Source organism: Aythya ferina (genome assembly GCF_964211825.1).
Source record: "Aythya ferina genome assembly, chromosome: 21".
Classification (NCBI taxonomy): Eukaryota; Metazoa; Chordata; class Aves; order Anseriformes; family Anatidae; genus Aythya; species Aythya ferina.
The window spans coordinates 1,472,701-1,490,419 of NC_140319.1; the positions used below are offsets into that span (position 1 = coordinate 1,472,701).

General features: G+C 50.0%; 1 protein-coding gene across 1 annotated transcript in view; it reads left to right on the top strand.

Annotated features, from left to right (window-relative positions):
* IGSF21 (immunoglobin superfamily member 21) overlaps positions 1-17,719 on the top strand; it is a 37,540-nt gene that overhangs the window by 4,237 nt on the left and 15,584 nt on the right. The window lies entirely within an intron of this gene.

Consider the following 17,719-nt stretch of genomic DNA (forward strand, 5'->3'; position numbering starts at 1 on the left):
GCTCAGTTTTGGGGCAAATCCCCCAAATTCCCCTTTCCTTGCTGCAACAGGGAAGCCTGTGGAGTTAACTGGCATCTCCAAAAAACCTAGAGGTGCTTCAGGGTTTGGCTTTAGGTCTGGCTGATTTTCTCCTTCTGGAGTTTGCTTTTTTTTTTTTTTTTTTTACCAGATTTTGGTTTCTTTGGACTCACATGGGTCACAGAGTCTGGGAGAAATGTTACCGCCTTCTCTGGTGTTACAGACTTGTGTTACACGTCCTGGTTTTTCTTCCAAGAGCTAAGCAGCCCCTGCTATATGCAAGCTGCTATATGCAGCCTGCCAAACGCTGTATGCATCGTGCAACACGCCGAATGCTGTATGCAACATGCTAAGCAATACATATGCAATGTGCTAGATTGTATATGCAGTGTGTACAGTGCTGTGTGCTGTATACATTGCAGCCCTCCTGCGTGCACTCTGACTTATCTCTGGTGCCTTCAAGTACTTCCAGGCAAGGTCTTCCCTTCCCTTGAGTTGCATCCAGGCTTCAGCAACATGCAAATGCAATTGAGCTCCTGCATCGCCGTGTTAGTTTTTATGGAGCATCCACGCATGACCCTCATTATGCTCTTGTGAGCCTCTCCTTCCCATGGAGATGTTTTATGGCTTCACATGCCCCGCCTGCTTCTTTTTTTTTTTTTTTTTTCCTGTTGTCATTGCAGAAGTGGTCTTTTCTGACAGAAAATCCTGGACTGGGAACGCTTGACCGGCTCTTGCCTTGCTCCTTCTGCAGATGAAAAGCTCTCCACCTGTTGGGATAAGAGCAGGTTTTACCTAATCCCCATGCGCTAATGGCTTGTGAATCGGGATGGAGCCGGGGTAAGGACTCTGCTAAGGCTCCCGCAGGCCTCCGTGGGAGGTGGGGAAGGAGCTGAGACCTCGCCCCCGGTGAGGATGGCGATGGCTGGGAGCTGCCTGCGACCACGCACAGGAAGGATGAAGCATCGCTTGGGACCCACCACTGATTTGCTCACGGCTTTGTTTTTTTTTCCCCCTATTTGCTTGATTTCAGTGACTCCAAGTCAGGCTCTTTGCCCACACACTGGGGAAGAGGAAAGCTCAAGGGAAGGAGCCCCCAGGTCCCTGGTTTTTAGAGGCAGGAGGCTCAGCTCCTGCCTTGCAAACTTCCCGGCTCATAAATCAGCCTGCAAAGAGCCGAGCCGGGAGGATGCAGCTGATGCGCCCGGGTTTGTTCCGTGCCAAACTGCTCTCTTTGCCCTTTTGTTTGCTAGCTGCTGAGGCACTTGGCGTACTGATGGGCTTGTTTTTAACTAATGACTGGCACTCACATTATCTCCCCGGCATTATCTCCTTCCCACTTTTCCCCTCTCCTTCCTAAAATAAACCGTCAATCACGGGCTTGTTTTCAGCACTGGGCTCCTGCTGCCTTTGGGATGGGATTCATCGCCCAAGTGCCAAGGGCAGGCGGGCTCTTAGAAAAGTGCAGGACAATAACCCGCCGCAGTGCTTCCCGCTGTGCAGTTATTGTCACTGCCAGCCCTATATTTTCTGCACGTGGTGGCTGGGAGCGGGCACAAAGCCCATAATAAACAGGTGATTGGGTACCGACTGGCACCAAATGTCAGTGGAAAGAAAGGCAGCAATGCTAAAGAAGGGGTAAATGGAGCCATTCGTGTTTTTTTTTCACACAATTTTTATTTATTGATTTATTTTTTTAAGAGTGCGGAGCCATTTGGCACCGGGAAGGTTTGCGTCTGACTTGTTTCCGCTCTCAGATGGAATGGGTTTCATCCCCCTGAAGGGCTGCCCCAGGGCCGTCCCAATGCTCTTATCCTTTTGGGGTGACCGTCACCTCCCCTGTCCTTGTCGAGGCCACCCAGAGAGTGGCATCGCATCCCTGCTTTGGCATCTGCGATGCTGTTGAGTGAACACCTGGGCGGCGGGTGCTCGGAGCAGAAGCCAGTGCTGGAGCCAGTCCTTTGAAATGTAATTAGCGCTGTATTAGCTAGAAGCAAAACTATCATTAATAGGGTCCTGACAGCCCGGGAGAGGGAGGTTTTGAGCAGGGAAGGAGGCTTTCCAGCGCTTGGCTGGCTCCACAGCAAAGCCCTGCCTGCCGGAGATCGCCCGGGGGCTTTTTGGCTGCCAGCATCACAGGGCTTTACCCCCTGGCTCCATGGAGGTTTGGGGAACATCAGGATAAAGACACATTTCCCGTCGGAGGGATGCTGAAACGGAGCCCTTCCCAGCCTGCAGACCACACATTTTGTCTCTTCTGCTGCCGGGAGCAAATCTCCATCTGCAAAACCCTTCTTGGCTGAAAGACTCAGTGTCCCGGAGGGCCAGAGAACGGAGCAGGGATTTCACTCCTCTCCTACCCAAACCTCTGTATAATTTCCCATTTATATAATGCCTTCAACAATATACTTTGGAAGGGAGGGCAGAGGGGATTAGCGGCGGTTATTCCAGCCCTGCTCCGCCTCCCTGGGCTTGCAGATAAATCCTGCTGCTGCATCCTATCAGCCCAGGCTGGGGAAATGGGAGCTGCGGCTTCCTCCACTTTGCATGCACTTTTGTACCCGTTTGTTTCTTTGCAAAGTGATTTGGGCAACTTCAGTGCAGGGATGGGCAGGAGCAATCTGGAGGTGCCCCTCAGTGGGGCTTTGCTTTTCCCTGTAGGACCGAAGTGATGGGAGGGATGTGGGGTGATGGGGGGACGGGGCGGTGGCACTCAGGTGTGCTGCCGTCTGTGGAAATGCTTTTTTGGAGAGTTGCTTGGATAACACTGGCTGTGCTGGTAGCGTCGCTGCTTTTGGTGGTGGGAGTGCTGGGAAAGGCTGCTCCCCAGGGGGTGTTTTGCCCTTGGTGCTGCTTGAAAGGAGGAAAATGATGTGAAAGGGGTGATTTCTGCTGGCGGTTGTGGTCATCATGGGAGGCAAGCGATGGATGGCTCTGGGAGCCACTGGCTCCTCACAGGGGGCCAAGATGGGTCTTAAATGTGGGAGAGGGGTGAAAAGGCTTTGGCTTTGGAAAAGCACCGGGATCACCCCAGTTTTGAGGTGAGGTAGGGGTGTGGGTGATCTGTGCTCCCCAGCGGGCCTTCTTTTGGGTGTTTTCTTTTGAAAAACGAAAACAAACGAACCAACAAAAAACCTGCTTTTGTCGGAAGTGGCTTTTTTCTGGAGGAGGATTGCAATGGCCAAGTGATTTCGGCTTCCAGCAGCAGCAGGAACATCCCAAGAGCCAGCAGCTGAATTTGGCTGTTTTTCTCGCTTTTCTCCCCACGTTGCATCGCAGAAGGATGCAGTGGCTCAGAGGGGGGCTGAAAGATCTGGGCAACACCACTGCAGCCAGCACCTCAAAATGTGTATGTGGAGGTGTTGGAGAGGGGGGTTTGCTCCATGATGGATGAACAATGCTGGCTGGACCTGATGGAGAGTCACCGTGGAACGGGGAAATACTGCTCCAAAAAGGATGCGGAAGATACATCTCCAGCAGGAGCAAGGCACTTCCACTGCCTTTGGGATTCCAGACAGGCAATCGTTTGTGGAGAGAAAACTCCAGCTCTTCAGCTCCACGCAGGCTGCTGTCATCTTACAACTTGCTTATGTGCATGTAGAGATGAAATATTTTCCACAAGTGCTGGCAGAGGTGGCTCTTTTCAAACTATATCTGCGTCTTACTGCATTATTATGGCTGGGATTGGTGCTTTTTTTTCTTTTTCTTTTTTTTTTTTCTTTTTTCTTCTGTTTAAGGAAGTATTTGGAAAGACTTATGTATGCAAACTGGCTGGAGATGGCTGGGTTTCCTTCTGACGGAGAGAGAATTTACTCCGCTGTAATTATAGCGGTGGCGTGGGAACGAAGCCGTGCTCAAGGAAGCCTGGTTTCCAAATTAAACCCCTCTGCTCGCAGAAATACATCTTCTTTTTTTTTTTTTTTTAGCAGGAAAACACATCTGGGTGACTTTGGGATGGGGAATGGTTTTGCTGGGGCAGGATCTGGACATCAGGATGCGAGGGCTGCCCATGCCTCTGGGTTTTCCCAGTGCACCACGGCTGCTTTGTACCGTTTGTTTGCACAGACCCCCCCCTGCCTCCCACCCCCTGATCTGCTAAAAGCTTCCTGCTGTGAGAAAACAACCCAACTCTTTAAAATTTAAAAGGCTTATTTAAACAATGTTATCTCTCTTGGAAGGGAGAGAGCATATTGAATGGTTATATTTAGTGGTCGGTGTAGGACAAAGCAGATGCGGAGAGATTTTTAACACGGGGATGTTAATCACTTATGCCACACTGCCTGGGAGCTGTGGGTATATGCATTGGTGTATAAATATATGCAGCACACCCCTGAGGATGAGGATGGGAGAAGCAGGGGGTGCATGCTGGCTGGGCATGACTTGAGCATCCTTCCTTGATCGTCTTTTCACCTTTTTCCACCCCAAAAGGCAGCTGGACGAAGCAGTGTGTCTCCATCTTCATCCCCAAAATGCGCAGCAGGATGGGGATGCTCTGGGTAGCCAGGGGGGTGACAGCAGGATGCACAACCCCAGCCTTTCTGCCCCCAGATGGGACTGGGATGGGAAGCAGAGCATTTTACAGGCTTGCAAATGGGCTGTTTAACAAATCCTGCTGTCCTCTCCCTGCCAGCGAGCTGCGAGGAAAGCCTACCGCATTACCGAGCCTCTATTACCCACCCTCGTGGGAGCACTGAATTAAAGGAAATATTTTATGATCCTACGCTTCGTTATGTTTTATTAAAAGCAGAGCATCGGCCTCCCCTGCCACATTCATCAGATCAGAGGCTCTGTTGTTTTTTTTTCCTCCTCCCAAGCTTTCGCTGCTCTTGCTGCTGTTTCCGAAGTAGCCAGTTTGCTCTCGTGGCGGAGCAGGGAAGTCTGAACTAGGGGAAGATGGGGCAGTTGGGTTTATCTGTGGAGGCCCCATTTCCAAATTGCTTGGGCATGTGGAGTTGTGATGCAGAATTAAGGGATGGAGGTGGGAAAAGTGGAGACAAATGCAGGTTGCAGGGAGGTGTGGAGGTGTTTGAGGTATAGCTGGGGACCGGCACGGCCCTGTGAGCCCTCAGGATACCCCATGGAAAAGGTGCTTGGAAAAGCCTCCCCACATACAGCACCTTTCCTCCATCTCAGGGCAACCAATCCCATGCTGGGAGGACTGATGGTCTGTTGCAGATTTTGGGGGAAAGACCCCAAAAACGCAAACGCTTCCCTTGCAGAGCTGAAGTATCCCTAGCAAGCAGGGCTGGGAGTTTGCGTTATCAGTCCTGTAGATCGGCAGTGAAAAGCCAGCCAAATAATGATAGTCAAGCATATCTGGAAGCAGTCAGGAGACAGAAAGGTATTAATTAGCAGTTATTTCTCAACGGAGCGGAGATGGATAGGGATTAAGGTAACAGCCATGTGCATCCTTTCCGTAGCGGCGGCGAAGCGCCGGTAAATCAGCGTTATGAATCGGTGCTGTAAGAGGGAGATATGTTTTAATCTTATTAGCGGCGCGGCATTACTGGGAGAGCAAAGGGATTATTAATCACGGAGCGCAAATCGGGGAGAAGAGGGTGGCTTCAAATTAGCAATCCAGCTTTGTGCAGAGAGTGCCGAGAGGGGTGTCGGAGATGGAGAAGAACAGGCATCAGATAGGGGCTGAGGGGATGGGAGGATGCCAAGGAAAAGGGCAAAAAGCCCCCAGCAAGAGATGAGGGTGATGCTGGGGCTGTCCCCTGGGGTGATTCAGTGTTTTTTTTCAGGGAAAAAGCAGCCCAGCTTGGGGGAGAGGGAGCCTCAATTCAGAGCTGTTGGAAGAACGGGATCATTGCTGCTCTTCCTGCTGGTTTGGGGTCTGGCTGCCATCCCCCTCCGGGAAATTGGGGCCAACCTCTTGGTGGGAAGGTGGCAGGGGGCAGGGGGAGCTTGGCTGTGTGTATGGGGCTGGGTGAGGGATGGAGGATGGACCCTGCACCGGGATTGTGCCAGGACCTGTGAGGGTACCAACACTGGAGATCCCTGGGGATCACGCCTAGGATAACGCAGGACCTACAGGCATCCGTCCCATCCTGCCACCCCTCATCCAGCCTTTGGGGGTCCAGGCTTTGGGGGTTTGGAAGCACTTTGCACTTCTGCCCAGCACCAGGCTTTATTTTCCCCTTTTCTATGCCCGAGGTTATGCCCTTGGTGCATAAGTTCAGAAGACGGGGAAAAAAAAAAAAAGTTGTATTTTTTTATTATTTGATAATAATAATAATAAAAACAACCCTTCCCAGTTAGAGCATGCAGGAATTGATGGCGTGGGCAGAGCTTACAGACGGCAGGCAGCAGGGAGCAGGCAGTGGACAGCTCCCTCATTTGTCACCAATCACAAGTCCAGGATAATTGGATTGCCTGCAAATAGAGAAAGAAAGAAGCAAATTCATCATCTTGCTCCCAGTTACCTCCTTCTCCTCGGCCGGCTTGGTGCTGGCACAGCAAAAACCCTTGTTGGGACTCATAATGTGGTGGGAAACCTGACAGCAGCATCCAGACCTAAATCCTCATCCCTGCTCTTCAGGAAAATTATTTTTTCCCCGTTCTGCCCATCCCAAACCTCTGTTTTTCCCACTGAAGTTGGACAAGGAGAAGGTTTAGGGAGGATTTTGGTGTTTCAGATGTCAAATTTCAAAATTGCACTCTTCTGAGGAATAGAGCTTGTTTCTAGTAATTCCCTTTTGGTACTCACATTTTTTACTCGCTCTCTTTATCTTTTTTTTTTTTTTCCTTTTATTTTCTTTTCTTGATCTCAGATGGTTTTGTAAAGCAATGGATCTTGCCCTCCCTCCGTCAAATGGGGAAACTGAGGCACAGGTGGGACTTGCTTCAAAAGGCACGCTTTGAGCTGCTTCCAGCTCTGCTAATTAGCTCAGGCTGGGATTATGCTTGAGCCTAGATTAACAAAGTGAGCTATGGTTTCAAATAATTAGCTCCTGGTGTCATAATCCTCACCCCGATGCAGGGCAAAGCAGCAAAGTGACCTGCTGCTCCAGCAGACTCTCCCCACTTCACACACACACAAAAAAAAGAGGATTGGGCTCTACTGGGGACTTGGGAACATTTTTCCTAGGTTTCAGCATCTTTAACACATCGTGCTTTGTTTGGAGCTTTAACAAACTGGGTTGGATACAAATAATTTTTTTTTTTCCTGTTGTGCTGGTGGTGTTTCCCAATGAGTTGAGTCTACCGGGAGGTTTTGGCTCAGTGGTTTTTTGGTGCTGGATGGAGACAAGACCCTGAGCCTGGTCCAGCCCTGGGGGATGCTCAGAGACAGCAACTGCACCCAGGAATTGCATCTCCCTGATGCAAAACAAGGGAGAGACCAGAGGTGCGAGAAGGGGGCGACCAATGAGATGAAAAGCAGAGGAAAAGGGGAAAAAAAAGCATATCCAATTCTTTGCAGAGCAGGCTGGGATTATGATCTGCATTCTCCTTCTCTTACCACTCAATTCTGGATTAAACCCTGCATCTGCGCCAGGGGTCAGGGAGGGGAAGATTTGCTGTGCAGTGAGTGGAGATCAGCAGATCTGCCAGCCTCGCCGTGGTGCTGCTAGGTTAAAACTAACTAAAAAGCAAAGGGATTGTGAGATTTTAGCATGCACAAACCTGGAGGAGGCAGCTAAGGCTGCAGGGCAGCCAGGTGTCCTGGTCCCGAGCATCAGCCTGCATCATGCCCAGGCGTCAGGGAGGCTCCATGCGCTATTGCAAAGGGTTTTGGGGTGGTTTTGGGGTGTTCTCAGTCTGTGGTGCTCCATCACCGGTTGGGCAAGGTGCCATCCTGCTCTCTCACAAAAGGCTCGACTGGAAATACAATGTGAAAATGCCATGGAAATAAATGCAAAGTACTGCATTGCAAGGGAGGAAAGGTCCTCACTGCATGCTGCAGCATGTGGGAGAGCTGGTAAAGTACTAATGGGGTAAAATAAAAACGGATCTTTTTTTTTTTTTTTTCTTTTTTTTAGCAAATCTAGAGGTTAATTAGGATCTGCAATGAGGTGCTATTACAAAAAGGAAAAAGCCAATCTCTTCTGGGAGTTATTAGCAGAAGTGGTGCACAGGAGGGAATTATCCCTCTGCAATCGAGGCCAGCGGGGTGGCAGCACTTTGGGGCACGATGCTTTAAGGAAAAGAGAGCTGACAGGGAGGCGAGCCACAGGGAAGCGAGAAATCCTGCAGAAGCTGGGTTTGCCTGACTAGGGATGGGGAAAATTGGGGCAGGAGGGGAGGGACAGGCATTTACAACCAGTGCAGTTTGCCTGGAAAGAGTGTCCTTGCCAAGACAGGTGGAATTTCTCACCCGTTGCACCTAGCCTGGTTTTGCCAAAATCTGGCATCTTTAGGTCATGGGGTGGAAATAAAGTTGGCGTGCAAGCAAACTCATTTTGTTTCAGAAGAATCTGCCTTAAATTGCTTGTGTGTGGTTTCTCAAACAGCACGAATAGCAATCAGCCCCGATTTGCATATATGCATACATGCAAACGAAGAGCACGATCTCCATTTTAAAAATGGGGCATCTGGGGCCCTGGCTGACCTAGGCACACTTTGGGTTTTGGTTTTGGCACTGGCAGCTGCTTGCTGGCAAGAGGCTGAGAGGTGCAGGCATTCCTCCAAATCACTGGCACCGATGGGTTTGGGGGAATTTTGGCTCTGCCAGGCTCCATTTCCCTCCCCTCCTGGACCAAGATGTCACTGAGGACTCTGAAAACTCAGAAAAGCAGTCATGATCTCCAAATCCCCTGTAAATGGGGATAAAGGAACAAGAGCAACAAGCAACATCCAACCCTTCCAAAATCCCAAACCTAACAACCCATCGCAGGTCGTGGCCACCAATTTCAGCATCACGCCAGCAGCAATAAACCACTTCAGCATGGCACTAAAACACTGTATTTTAATGGCAAAACCAGAAGTGTGAAGATGCGGCAGTAAAGCACGCCCCTGCTACCCCAGCATCATTACGAGATGAGGCGTGCGTCGTACGCCGATGGCTTTAGGGCGATGTGCTGAGCACGCTGGTGGCGGGGGAAGAAATGATAAATAAAACTTTACTGCGCTAGAGTAAATGCTGCTAAACATACTTCACGTCTGCACGGTGGCAAGAGATAAATATTCAATCTATGATTTATTTACGTGGCTTCTCAGCCTGCGCAGTAGGGTCTGGTAGCGGCTAATAAAATACAATATATCACGAAGACTTATCAATGCAGCAAACACGACCCTGCTGATAATTCTCATGGGGTGGTGAGACTCATCTTCTCCACATTGGCTGCTCTCCTTTGGGTTTGATTTACGGGTTTTGGGGCTCAGCAGGTGTTTACAAGTGGTTTTGGTTGGGTTTCTGGTCGTTATGGGTGTGCACATGAAAAAACACTCATTGAAGAGTAATATCAGCATGCAACCCATGGGGATGTTGAAATATTTCCCAAATGGATGATATTTCCCAATCATGCCAGTAAGATAACCCCAAAACCCTGCGGCTCCTGGTTGTCCTCTGCCTATTACTCTCCTCTGAGCCTCATTTTTCTTGTGTTATCTTCCAAAATCGGCACTTTTCCATCATTTGGAGCCTCTCTCATTTTGTGATGGGTGCATTTGGCTTTGCGGTGGCTCAGCTCTCCCCAGGGCTGCTGCAGGTCGGGGTGGGCAGGATGCTGCTCTCGGCTTTCTGCCTGCAGGATTTCCACCATCAGCATTGCACCTCAGAGTTTCTCTCTGGCAAATTGCCTGATTTTGTATAGGGATCTATCTGTCGGGCATCCAAATGGAGCATCCAAGGTCACCCTGGGTGTCGTAGCAGCGCTTGGGCTTGCTCTGGCCGATCACCTGTCTGTTTTGCCAAACTTCCTCAAAACTTCCCATTTTTTCCTCTTTGTTTTGTGGCTTGCCACACGCTGGGTTGCGTTGCACAAGACAGCCGTACGTCCTGCTGTCTCTGGAGCGAAAACCCATAACCCGCCCGCGGGAATGACCGATTTCCCGGGGCTTTTACACAAACATCTCGCTTGACGGAGATGTAGTACAAGTGCTAACTCAGTGCCGCGAGTGAAAGAGCCGAGCGAGAAATGGGCTTTCTCATACTGTGCTCCGGTGAGCTGGAACAGCCTTGCTGATGAGCCTTGGCTGGAGAGGCGCGATGAAGACGTTAAGGCAGGTTTTGTTTCTGTCCGCGCACAAGGCGTGTAGCTGCTGGGGATGGCTCTATCTGACGTGGATTTGTTTGTGGGGAGACGCACGCCGGAGGTGACAACAGGCTTGTAAAAAGCAAGCGTTTGCATCCATTTTATTAGCTGGCACCTGGTGAAGGATGGAGCTGGTGTTTGAATAGTCGATAGTAGGGGAACAGGAGAGGCAGAGGTGGAAATGCTGGGAGGAGGTGGAGAAGGGGCAGAAAATGGACACTGGGGAGGGAGAAGACCCCGCAGCTTCCCTAGTTTCCCAAGTCCCAAATCACCCATTGCATTTGCATGCCCAAAGTGGCCCAAACCCCCTTTTCTGTGTCCAAGCTCATTTACTGCCAGAAGACACAGCCTGAAGGATAGGGAAGTGCTGAAGCAGATGGAAGGATGCCGAGTCCTTGAACCTCATTTATAACTTCACTCTGGGCACGACGGAGGGGGCTGGCACTGCCTGGTGCCTCAGCAGAGCTGGTTTGGGGGCAATAAGGCTGCGTTGCAGAGACTGCTCCCTGTCTGCACCATGAAGAGCACCTCTTGCTTGGTCCAGGGCTGTCTTCAGAAATTCAGGCCTTGAGACACGAATGACTTTTTCTTCAGACCCTTTCTCACACATCCTTGCCCATGCTGAGGTTGTGCTGATATGGATAAAAATCTACCCAAAGTGTTCACAGGAGTTTTTTTTGCCCAGCGTAACCTATTTTAAGCCTTGCTTTTAATTTCTCTACAGCCTGTGCTGATGCTGTGCCATCCCGGGCTTGGCTATGGGCACTGGTATGCTAGATCCAGTCTGTACCCATAAGAATGTAAAAAGGGCTGCAGTGTTCATAATGAGGACAAAACTGGTCTAAAATTCCTAAGGTGTGTTGGTGTAACTTTTTAGGAAGCCCTAGTATGATTGTGCAGTGTTGGAGATGTTCTCCGTGATGCTAGGACTGGCTGCACTCCGGTGGTGTTTGGGGTTTGGGTACCATGGCACAGCACGACATAAAGCTTTACTTGTTGGTTTGGGGGTTTGGGTGGGTTTTATTTTTTTGTCTAGGATTTTTTTTTTTTTTTTCTGGAAGAAATGCAAGATTTAAAGAAAAAATTAAAAAGAAAGAAAGAAAGCTGTGAGCAGTATTCAAAAGTCCCGTCTCAGTTGGGTTTTGGAAACAACGTTGGAAATAGTTGTAAGTTTTGTGGTTTTTTTTTGCATTATACACTATTCGGAGTGTGATACGGTGATAAAAATCTGACTGGCAGAGCTTAAAAAGAAAACGTTGGTTTCTAGAGTTTGCAAAGATTTTAATCATGAAATCCTAATTGAAGCAGACCCCTTAGAGTCTGTCTGTCCCTAGCAACCCTAATGAAGGGTCCCTCTATAACTGATGACGCCAGTGCCCTGCCTTTAGTGGTTTTCTCAGTTAATCTTGATTTAAAAGGGGTTGAGAGGCCAAACCAGCCACGCTCAATCAATGTATCGATTAAAATTATTGATTAAAATTACAAAGAGCTAACAAGACACGAGATACATCCGTAGGATGGAGGCAGCTTGGCTTAGAGTTCAAAGTGCCTACTGCATCCTACTTCATCAGAGAAAAATATTCTGTGTTTGCTCTATATACATTCTCCCTGGCTCTACCATAGATAAGGATTTAGGTTCTGGTGTGGTCCAGCAACCCCCATAAAGAATAATTAGTGGTGCAGCTGCAAAGTGCTTCCTCCTGCTTATGCAAATGGGTGAGGTAAGAGGCATCTAATTAAATGTTTGTACTTTAATACACTGCGGTGTGAAGGAAGATGAATTTTAATTACCGGCTCTTTAATTGTTTGGTCGGCCTGTTAATATCCTATTTACACAGCATTAATACAATTTGCTCTCTGCCAGCAGGGCTCTTCCTTGCGGCAGGAGTGAGGTTTTTCCTCGTGCTCTGGGTGGCCTGGTGACGACAGCTCTCGTGGTTTTATTGCGTGAATAAAGAAAATAAATATAGCACAAATAAAGAAAAAATAGATTTTGCAAAATGCAGCACATTATTTGGGTGGGCAGCAGTGGGTTTTAGGGATGCTAAGTCCTGCTGGTATTTGTCTTTTGTTTTTTTTTTGTAAGGGAAACCTGGAAATTTAAGTAAAACTCATGCACAGCAGCCAGATCATCCCTTTAGGAACGTGAACGGGCTCCCCCCAGCCTCCTTTTTCCTTAGCAAAAGGACCGTCTCCTTTGGATGCATGACACTGCCTCCATCTGTCACATCCAATTTCGCTCGCTGATGTTAAACCTGTGTTAAAATACTTTTTCCTCCATTTCAGTGGAAAAAAAAAAAAAAAGAAGAAAAAAAAAAGAAAGGAAATCAGTGCAGCAGCTTGCCAGGAGGAAAAGCTCAAGATTCAGTAAAATTTGGCTACTCTGTACTGGGACAGATGCAGGTCCTTCACCAATTCTTGCCCCTCGCAGCCCTCCTGGGTTGGCAGGGAGAGGCAGCAACACATTATAATTGTAAATTGCCTGGGAAGATCATAAATAAGGCATCACTGGAGCTGGAGCCGGGGAGAGAGGGAGAAAGTATTTTGCTGTGCTCACAGGAACGGGAGCAACTGCTGGCATTTAATCTTTAATGAACAAGATGTTGCGAAGTGCTGCAAGTAAAAGCACATTTGCTTAATGCTCCTCAGCGCTGGCCCTGGCACCGTGTGACATCCACATCCTGGGGCTTTGCGCGTGGCCATGGAGCCTTCGGCCTCACCTCATGCGCCAGCATCCTCCCCTTGTGCCAGCCATCATCTTCCTCTGCTTGAGAGTGGGGAGCAGGATTGCCCCCTGCTTGTTTGGGGGCATTGCGAGCCTTTAGCATCCTAGGTGGCTCTTTTGCAAGGGGCAAGGCGCCTCCTCCTCCGGCAGCCACTGCCTTAAATCCTCTAAAACCCTCTGCAAACCGGGGCTGTGCACCTGGCGGATTTCCTTGCGCTCGCTGCTGGGTGCCAGCGTGCTGCTGAAGAAACCCAGGAGGGCAAAATTGCAGAGAATAAGAAAAAGGCCAAGGAGAGAAAGAGCAGGGGCCGGGCTGGCATCACTTTAAAAGCCAGTGAGAGGAAAGGTGAGGAGCAGAGACAAAAGGCTGGAGGAAATGAGAAAGGCCAAAGCTCAAATCGAAGCAGGGAGATGCCAGAGTCAAAGGAAGAGAAAGGAACAGCAGGAAGCAGAGGGAGCAAAAGGAGGAAAAATGATGCAGAGGAGCCCTGCATGGGCTGGGGGTCAGGGGGCCGGTCACTTTTTCCCCTTCCTCCCTGCATTTGCACCCCAAAATATGCTCCCAGCCCCGGTTTGAAGGTGCAAGTGGCAGAAGCTGGTGGAGGGCTCGGTGTGAATTATGCATGAGCCCCGCTAATCACGCACTGATTAAAACGGGGATGTGTTAATAATACCTCGGCCTGCTGCCTCCGCGCAGGGGGACGTGTTGGCACCCGAGGGGTGAGGGAGACATGGCGGGGACAGACGAAGGGACAAAACCCATTGCTGGTTTGGCGTTCACTTTTGGGGGACACGCCACCAGGTGAGAAACGGGTAAACGGGCAGGGCACGGGAGCACCGAGCGGTGGTCATAGACTCACAATTGCTTGAGATGTGGCTTAAAACCAGCTGGTGAGGACGTGGAGGGCTGGCAGCGCTGCAGGACCTGCTGAAATCTCCATCGCCCCAAGACTTCGGAGCACATCGGCGCTGGCGGCCGCCCACACCCTGCGTTCGCACGGCCGGGGTGAAACCTGCCTCCTCCCTTGCAGCCATTCAGTAATTGAAAGCTCTGAGCATGTTACAATGTGCTGCTTTTATTAATGTGTCACTCCTGATTTAAAAGGACATTTCACTTATCTCTCCCTTCCCCCTCCCTTTTTTTTTTTTTTTTTTTTTTAACTGGATGTCGCAAGAATTCCCACTGCTCGCTATCAAAAATACTCTTTTTTTTTTTTTTTTTTTTTTTTTTCCTCAGGGATGCGATCTAATCAGAGGGCTGCATCTCCATAGGTCAGAATCTAATCAGAGGGTGGCATGGCACATCGTTGGCTCTGAAATATGTCTTATTTTAAAAGAGCAAAGGGGAAGGAGAGGAGCTTCGGGATCGGGAGCTGCTCGCAGGTGGTGGCAGACGCCGATAGCGTGGTGGCTGGTGGAGGTGTAGGGCCGGGCTCCAGTCCATGCACAAACGGGGTGCTCAGCCCTGCTGACAGCAGTCTCATATTCAGCAGTGCCCAACGCTGCTCTTCTTCCATGCCAATAAAAAAAAAAATCCCAAATAGACACCGATATGGGGCTTTCTGCACTGTTTCCACATGGGGTGGGTTCAGCCCCCGCTGCTGGGGAGGGAATGGAGAGGCGCTGGTGGGGTTTTGCATTGAAGCCTGGCAACATCAAGGGTATGGATAGCGTGCAGTCCTTCCGTTTTCAGGAACAAAAAGGGAAATTTTGGACCAGAAAGGAAGTGTAGACCAATGGATTTAGCTCATTTGTTTTTTTTTGTTTTTGTTTTTTTTTTTTCCCCTGTTCTCCTCCTCCCCCTGCTCTTCCAGCTGAAGAACAAACTTCCCAAATAGGAAGAGCATCTTGCACAGCTCAAATTTAGTCTGAAATCGGGTGGTGTTAGGCTGCGGGAACCCCTCTGAACCAAGGTGGCTGCTGCCTCGGGACCCTCCTGTGCCCTCAGTACTGCGACTCTCCCAGCAGAGCCCTGGAAGAGGAAGGGCCAATTTTCTTTACTTAAAGTTGCACTTGAGCAGGTGATGGGGGGAAATCCCGCAGCTGGAGCTGGGATGGTGCCTGCTGTCTTTGCAGCCTGATGAGAGCATCTCCTGCCCTAAATGGCATTTTGGGGAGCAAAAAATCAGAGCAGAATCCATCCAGCTAATAGTTGGCCTGAGCATGGGAAAACAAGTGAAGAGACGGGCTTTAGACTGCAAAAAGCCTTTTTTCAGCATTTCTGTGCTCTAATGAAGTGTTGGCTGTGATGTCTTAGAAAGTTCAATTATCACCTGGGGAGAAGATTCTTGCTAGGGCATTGCTGGGGAACACCGTCCCCGGGATCCTGCAAGTGCCCGCTGTGAAGCACATGGCTTTATTCTGTGTTTTTTTACCCCCAGTTTTGGAAATGCCACGCTTCTCAAGTCAAAAATGTGTTGGGAGGGTGCCAACAGTGCCACTCTGCAGTCCCCCACCCTTGGAAAGCAAGGGGAAGGGGAGACGAGCACCAAGATTCACAAGCATCACCGCCGATGACAAGTACCCTTTTAAGAAACCCAATTAGCAGCAAACTGCAATATGCCAGGATGGCAAAGACCCATCTTGGTATCTTTTTTTCCTGCCAGCAAAAGGTACGGGGAGAGGGGTGGTGAGCAAGCCGAAATCAAAGCTGGCATCAGCATCACAGCTCCGGTGTCTTGCCAAGAAGGGGCCGGGACATTACATAGGAGATTTCTGTGGGGACACACATCAAATGCATCAAACCAGCAGGTTTTGGATGGGTCCATCTGTATTTCTGCTTTTTTCTTTTTTTTTTTCTTCAGTGCCTGGCTTTATTTTCCCTGCTCTTTCCCTCTACACATGTACTTAGCATCTGGGGGGCAGACTCCTCTAGGGACTGAACATCTGCTTCTCCTTGCTCGCCTCCCTCACACTTGTGCTCTTCCCATCCTTCTTTTCACCATCTTCCTTCTGGTGGGCTTTCACTCTGAATTCGGCATCTGCTGCTTTTTAAGCATTCAGGGTCCCGGCCCCCACAACACCAGTGCAAGAAAGCAGGAGGCTGCAAAGAAACCAGAGCTTTGGTGTTGCAAAGTGCAAACGAATCCCATGGCGATGCGCTGTTATTTTTGAGGTGCAGATATCCTCCCAGCAGTGCCAAGCCTGAATTACCTGTGCTGATGCTTGCACGTTGGGCACTTTTTTGGATGCTGTTGGTCCAACCCTGAAGGAGCAGCCCTGTGATGGCTGCGTTTGGATTTGGGGTTTGGAAATTGGTTTTGAGCAAGGGGAGAGGTGAGAGCTGAGTGGCTGTAGCCTGGCTGACCTCTCCAAGCAGCGCTTCGGCAGCACATGGAGGGTGACAACGAAAAAAATAGAAACCAATTCAGACTTTTGGAGCCATTTGGGGGTGTGTCTGCAGGGGAAGCAGACCCCAGTGCAGGGATTTGGGTGGGGATGCTCTGGCTTTGCAGCACCATGCACAGGAGCAGGGCTGCAGGCGATGCAAAGCAGCAGCTTTTGGCTCTGCCACTCTGCAGTGCATTTTCTCCCCTGTGTCTCAGTTTACCCTCTGAAAAAACAGGCAGAGCAAGGCCACGGGGATCGCCTTCAAGCACCAGAGCCAAGCTGGGACTTCTGCATTTTTATGACATGCAGGCACTGGGCAAAATGAAGCCTTAACTCTGTCACCTGTCACTTAACTCCACTGCCGCCAGCTTGATTTGATGGCCCAGTTGATCCACACGGGGGGCAGGAGGGAGCCACAATCCAGCCTGGAGGCTCCCCACATTTGTTGACACTCAGGCAGAGCTTTTCCAGGCATGGAGCATAGCCAAGGCATGGATCCGTCCCTGATTTCATTTTGGAGCTGCACGGGGAGGATGGGCCCTGCTTTGCCCCAATCCCCCCGCTGCTTTCGTGCCTGTTGCTCTTTTTGCAAATATCAAAAGTGAAGCGTGGAAGGCAGGGATGCGCCTGCAGAGACCTTGTGTGACCCTTCCACATCCCTCCTCCTCTTCCCTCTCCTCCTCCTCTCCCGTCTCTGCCATCCACGGCTGTCTCTTGCAATGGATGTGGTGCATGTAATTCAGCAGGAGCGTGTGCTGTGCTGGCAGCCACGGCAGCAGAAAGGAATTAATCCCTGCTTTTGCTTGCTAAAATAAACCCCGGCCAGGCGAAGAGCCGGTCTGGATCATCGTGAGAGCTGGTTCTGAATGACTGTGGCTTTCTGCGGTGGTTTGGGTTATGTCCAGCAAAGGGGGGAGGCTTCAGGTGGTGGTTGCAAAAGTGCAGATTCAAAACAAACCTTGCTTTTGGTGGTGGGAGGCAGCTCGCCATCCAGAGAGCCCAAATCATCCATTGATGGCCAAGAGCATCTGATGGGATGCTTCTCCTCCCTGATTCATGCGAAATTACAGAAGCAGGCCTTGCTCTGCACTATTTCAGGGCTGGAAACAGCCCCTGATGCAGCCATCATCTCCTGTGCACACACTGCGCGTGCTCAAAGCAATCCCCACCACCACCAGAAAGCCCCCATTTCTCCCAAATTTCCACGCAACCACCTGGTTGCAGCAGCCAGGCTCCAGCACTGCTTTTGCATGTCGGGGGCTGGAAAAGCAATGCAAAGAGGGCTTTTTTTGTTTTGTTTTGTTTTCGGTTGTGCCAGGCCATATCACAGGCAAGTGTGTGTGCAGTGTAAAACCTCCAGTAAGTTGTTTTACAAATGGCACAAGCCTCCAGGTGCTGGCTGGTGCAGTGAGGTGATAAAATCGCTGGTCCCTGTTTCAGGCATCCT